The sequence below is a fragment of the Elephantulus edwardii genome, unplaced genomic scaffold (assembly GCF_000299155.1).
Source record: "Elephantulus edwardii isolate Elephantulus edwardi_28Jun2011 unplaced genomic scaffold, EleEdw1.0 scaffold00159, whole genome shotgun sequence".
NCBI classification, from domain to species: domain Eukaryota; kingdom Metazoa; phylum Chordata; class Mammalia; order Macroscelidea; family Macroscelididae; genus Elephantulus; species Elephantulus edwardii.
In genome coordinates, this window is record NW_006399909.1 from 2,486,631 (window position 1) to 2,493,167 (window position 6,537).

Genomic DNA, 6,537 nt, shown 5'->3' on the forward strand with positions numbered 1-6,537 from the left:
CAGTTCTGATTAATCTTCTTTGTCAGTGTGTCCTTTGCCATTCCCTATCACTCCTCCCTGAGAGAGACTTCACCCTGAGTCATAAGGGAAATTATATTTTCTATAAAGAAAACAAGTTTGGCCTTCATTTAACAAGTTTAGGCTTTATTGATCTGATTAAATATTTTCCCTACCCTTATATAAAACATTAGTATTTTTAAATGGAATATTACACAGAAATGCAAAGGACTGAGGTAGAAAAGTCTCATAATTTAAAAAGATAAAAGTGATACTAGTATAATGACAGACACAAAGATCAATGGAATAGAATTGAGAATCCAGAAATCAGCCTATCTACCTATGGTCAATTGATTTTTGACAAGGAGGTGAAATCAGTTAAGGGGGGAAACAAAAGCCTTTTTAACAAATGGTGTTGGCAAAATTGGAAAACTCTTTGCAGAAAGCTCAAGCAAGATCAACTATGTCCCTTTTGAAGGCATAGCCTCTACCTAGCAAAATGCACAAAGGTAAGTAAGATGAACCTTTACCATCCCTGCATCCAAGGATCACTCTGGTTTCACCTTCTCTAAATCTGTTTGCTCTTTTGATATTTCATTAAATATTTGGTAATCTCCAACACCACAGATCAAAGGCATTAACTCTTCTTCTATAATCATTATTCATTAAGCAGTTCTCTGGATACTGGTAAGTGATTGAAAAACAAAACAGAACAAAACAAAACACACCAAACCAAAATCAAAACAAACCAAGGACTGAATCAAGAATATCTTAGTCTTCAAATTGACATTTTGTGCTTCAGTAATTTAGAGCAATTCCTTACAAAAGACTTGCATATTGCAGGACAAATGTTCATCAGAGTTTTATCATTTTCTATTCCAAGGGTGTTTGTTTTATATATAAGTAAAATGAAAGGGTTCACAACTTCAGTATTTTCCTCCATCTTTACTGATGGCCCTTATCCAGTCATTAAGATTTTGTCTTCTTGTCTATGTGCAATCCATATTGAAGGCTGTAATGTTTCATTTTCGGTAGCAAGCACTTCAAGTCTTCAAGTTCTCACTTTCAGTAAGCAAGGTTGTGTCATATGCATACACAGATTGATGATGAACCTTTCTCCAATCCTGATCCAAATTTGCCTTCATAGAATCCAGCTTCTGAAATTATTTGTTCGGTGTATAACTTGAATAGGTATGAAAATGAATTAAAATACCAGGGATTAAGATAGGTACACTTTAGTCCCATCAATATCCACATGTAAATTTCATTCTTTGAATTTAAATTCTCCTTTTCAGTCACCAATCTTGGGTTATCTGGATATTGCACATAGCTAATGAGTCCTACTCTGGTCTTGACTTTGAATTCTTCATATAGTCCCACTTCTTACATTATCTATTTAGCATATATGTTAGGTAAATACAGTAGACTATATTGCTGATGAACATCTGTTATGCATTGAGTACATACACTATCCCCTTGTTCTGCCTTTTCATGACAGCTTCTTTGTCTATGTATAAGTTCTTCATGGGTACTATCAAATGTTTTGTAATTTCCATTCTTGACATTGTTATCCTAAATTTATTATGGTGTACACAGTTCAATGTCTTTGCATAGTCAATAAAAACAAGAATAGTTTTTCTAATATTCGTTCTTCTCAGCCAATAACCTTCTTTTCAGCAAGGATAAGCATTATTCCCTGTTCTCAACCCAGTTTGAATTTCTAGCAGTCCCCTGTCAATTTACTTTTAGCACCATTGTTTAATTATCAACAGCAAGAGTTTACTTACATGTGATATTAACATTGTTCATTTTTTTTAATTCTATTATCTCATATTCCTTTTTTTGTTGACTTTTGAAGACTCAGTTATCCTATGAACAATGCTTATGAACAATGAACAATGGCTCTATCCTGAGTCAACTACACCATCTCTGACACACTTCACCCCATTGCCACTGTCATTGTGTCAATAAGACTTCCTTTCTTGTACTGACCTTCTTTCTGTCTTTCAAAGCATGATGTCCTTTTCCAAGGATCAATACCTCCTGACAACATGCCCGAAGTATGTAGAACGGATCTTAAAAATCCTTGCCTCTAAAGAGTGACCTGGTTTCAACTTCTTGGGACATAACTCTTTGTTCCTTTGGAAGTTCACAAATACTGTTGACTTGCAGTACAATGACCAGGTCTGTCTTCCATATTTCTTGATATAAAAGTTTGAACACATTGAATGTTGCAACCACATGCTAAAATGTTACAACTGATATTTCTTAGTTTACTGGTGATGTGTCTTTACTGGTGCTTTCACTGTAACTTAAACTCCTTTCAGTATCTTGAGTTTTTTAGTATATATTACTTCCTTAAGTGTTTGCTTATCAGCCGATTTTTTTGTCCAGTGACTTTGTATCTTCCATAAAGTTTTGATGCTTTTTGCCTCACTCAATATTTTGCCATTAAAATCCTCAGCATGGTAACTGAAGGCCTAAAGTAGGGGTGGCATCCATGTCCTAAACAATACGTCTCCGTAAACTCTGTGAACTGTGATAAATGTTGACAGTTGTACAGGGATTCAGACATTTTGTTCATCAGGCTGCTATTAGTCGTGCTCAACTCGAAGACAATCGGCAAAAATCGTTCTGGATTCTCTTCTTAGTTGATTTTCTAACACCAAGTCTTTCCAGCCTTTCCACACTTCAATGAAAGAGTTTACCTGTCATTTCTAAATCAACCTTTTGAAATCTTCCATTTAGCTCTTATTTATCATTTATTCTTTTTACTTTAGTTTTACTGTGTTTGGGAAAATAATTTCAAAGTCTCTTCTTTTTTTTTGTAATTAATTTCAATGAAAGTTTACATAGACTTAGCGTATCCAGACAGTATCTTCTTATGTTAATTTTGTTCCCTGTTAGTTTTCTGTCTTTTAAATTACTTTTGTCTCTCCTTATCTATGATGTCCTTGATGTCATCCCACAGATCATCTAGTCTTTGGTTATTAGTGTTGAGTACATAAAACTGTGTCTTGGCTCAATTTCAAAATGCAGAATTTGGCAGAAATCCTCATTGTCTTCCAGAATAACCAAAATAATAGCAGAATTTTCTTTTTCTTCGATATAAATCTGTGCAGAAGTCGTATAGTTTTGATGTTGAGCTCTATGCAGAAATAAGAGACCATAGTATTCATGATGTTTTTAGCACCATAAGTGACTTTATGGTATGAAATGATATATCTGTAACAATCTTTACGAAAAGAGATAAAATGCAAACATTTATTTAGACTAAATTTGCCTCATTTGAAGAAAAAATATCAAGACATTGCAAAACTTCCCAGCAGTAAGACTCAGTGATTTTGGCTTAGTATCTCTAAAGTCTGCAAGTTTTAGTTATAGGAAATGTTGGGAAATATATCGTTGAAGATGTGTATGGTGCTAACTTTACCTTCTTCAATATGGAAGGAGATATACATTGTCTTTTCATATACTCTGAATAACTAATTTTTTTCTTCCCAATGATCTTTGTCCATCTTGATCGTTTCAGAATCTCTAAATTTTATTTAATTGTAAAATTAACCATTTGTTTATAACTTTTAATGTTTTCAAAAACTTTGAAAGAGAAATAAAACCAATATATATTTCTTAGTTATCACTAACTATCACTACTTCCTGGATTGAAATTTCCCCTTACAGAATTAAAAATTAGTTCTGAAAAATTAGGAGAGATATTCAGATAGAAAGAAAAGAAGGAAGGAAGAAAGGAAGGAAGGAAGGAAGGAAGAAAGATCAGGAAGAAGCAGTAATGGAAAGGAGAATGAATAAAAAGAGACAGAAACTTAACAGGAGAGACATCAAAAGCAATAAAAAAGAAAAAAAGTAAAAAATGAAAAGTGGTAAAAAATGTATTTTATTCCTGCACAGTGGAAATATCCATCTAATTATAAAAGTGTAGAAAGAAAGGCAAAGTTAAAAGGTTTACTTCAACTAAAAAAAACAACAAAAAAGAAACCACCACCATAAATGGATAATAAAATAAATTAGAAAGGCTAATGAGTAGAATTTAAATTAGGAATAAAGGGAGTTATGTTCATTTAGACATTTTACTGAAAACATATGTATTAATTTTGAAGAACCATTATTGGTTTTGTGAACAATGCATATTTTAAGAACTAGAACATTTCTCCTTACATAATCTAAATGTTCTCTATATTCTTATAGTACTCAGAACAAAATTACCACTTGGATATTAAATGCATACATTTTCAATTGCTTGATACAACCTAAAGGTACATTTGACTAGAAAATGAGACTAAAGCAAATGAAGTGGATTACTGGCAGAAATGATTTTCACCGTGTAAATCAGCCATGGGACATATTTATTCATCCTTAGAGGACACTTGAATTCTTCAGAGCAAATAGGTGAATAGGTTCTTAAAATTCTATGAAGCTTTTAACTCTTACCTTGGAGGCCTTGGTAAAATCCAGATTATTTTATCACACTGGCATTTATTCAGCTACACTCTTAATGCTTGAATACACAATATCATTTAATTTTTTCCAACAGAAATTGCACAAATACAGATCAGAATAAATAAATCTAAAACAAACAAAGCCTTTGGATTCTGCAAGTGTACAGAAAAATTCTAGTCTTTTTTTTTAATTGTAATTTTTAAAAAGTTTAGAGAGAAGTTGGATTATCATTTATTTATTATTCCACATTTTTCTTTTTACCCCTCAGCACACTTAAAAAAAAACTATTCATTTTTGCATAATTTTCTCCCTCCCCCTCCCCCTCCCCCTTCCCCAATCCACTTTACTATGCATGTCTTATTCTGGATTATTGGCATACATATAATGTTTAACCATATACTCCTTTTAAACAGTTCTTTCCTTAAAATGTTCCAATTCTCCTCTTTTTTTTTAGTTTACCCTCAACCACCATGCCAGTCTTGTTTTATAACAGTGTTGGTATGCAGTAGTTTTCCTTTTGTTACTGAAATATTTCACTTTGCTTAATCTCCTCCAGGGTCATCCATGTTGTGTAGTATTTTGTGAGTTCCCTGTTTTTCAGTGCAGTGTAGTATTTCACTGTGTGAATAGATCATAATTTTTCTAGCCATTTATCTGTTGATGGGCACTTGGATTGCTTCTATCTCTTTGTTATTGTGAATAATGAAGCAAAATCATGGGTGTACATATGTCTGTTTGAGGGACAACTCTGCGTTCTTTAAGGTATATATTTAGTAATGAACTTGCTGCTCAAATAATATTTCTATTTGCAAATTTTTGAGAAAGTGCCAAACCACCTTCCATAGTGGTTACACTTTTTAACACTCCCATCATCAGTGAAATAAGGGTTCCAATCTTTCCAAAACCTTCCCAGTATTTGTCATTTACTGCTCTGTTGAATTTTGTAATTGTTACTTGAAGGAGATGGGGTGGGATATTGCATAATTGTTTGGATTTTCGTTTCTCTGAGAGCTAGGGATTGTAAACATTTCTTCATGTCATTTTTTGCCATCTCAATATCTTCTTTTGTGACGTGACTATTCATATCCTGTGCCCATTTTGCATTGGAGTTCTTTGCCTTTTTCTTGTTGAGGTGTTTGTGTATTCTATAAATTTTAGATTTGAATCCCTTATCAGATATGTTATTACCTCCTCTTTACCAATTTGCATACCTTTTATTTCCTTCTGCCTTATTGTTCTCAGTAAGACTTTCAATACAACATTGAATGAGAGAGATGATAATGGGCATTCTTTCCTACTCCCTGTTCTCAAAGGGAATGCCTTTAATCTCTCTCTCCATTGGGAACAATGTTGCTTCTTGCCTTTGCATATATAATTTTTACTATGTGGAAGAAGTTTCCCTCTATTCCAGTTTTGTTGAGTGGTTTAATCAGGAAAGTATGTTGGATTTTTTCAAAGGCCCTTTTCTCATCAATTGATGGGACATGTGGTTCTTTTTCTTTGATTCATTAATGATAATTATTTTTCTTATGTTGAACAATCTTTACATACTTGTTATGAATCTCACTTGGTTATGGTGAATTATTTTTTGATGTATTTTTTTATTCTATTGGCCAAGATTTTATTGAGGATATTTTCATCTATGTTCACTGGCTATATTGGTCTATAGTTTTCTAGTTTGGTACCAAGGATATGTTTGCTTCGTAGAATGAATTTGGGAGAATTCCAACTTTTGTTTTTATATGTTCTGAAATACTTTATGTTGCATTGGTGACAATTCTTCTTTCAATGTTTAATAAAATTCACTAGTAAATCCATCTGGTCCAGGTCCAGGGCTTTTTTTTTGGTTGTTATTGTTGAAAGTTCTTTTATTACCTGTTCAATTTCTTCTTTTGTAATTGATCTGTTTAGTTACTCTACTCCAGTTTGTGCCAGTTTAGATAAGCTGTGAATTTCTAAGTATTTGTCCATTTCATCTTGTTCTTGTTGTTATGTGCCATATAGTCGCTTGCGACTCATAGCGACCCTATGTACAAGAGCTCTAAATGTTGTTCTATCCTGTGCCAACCTAGCCATCTCAAA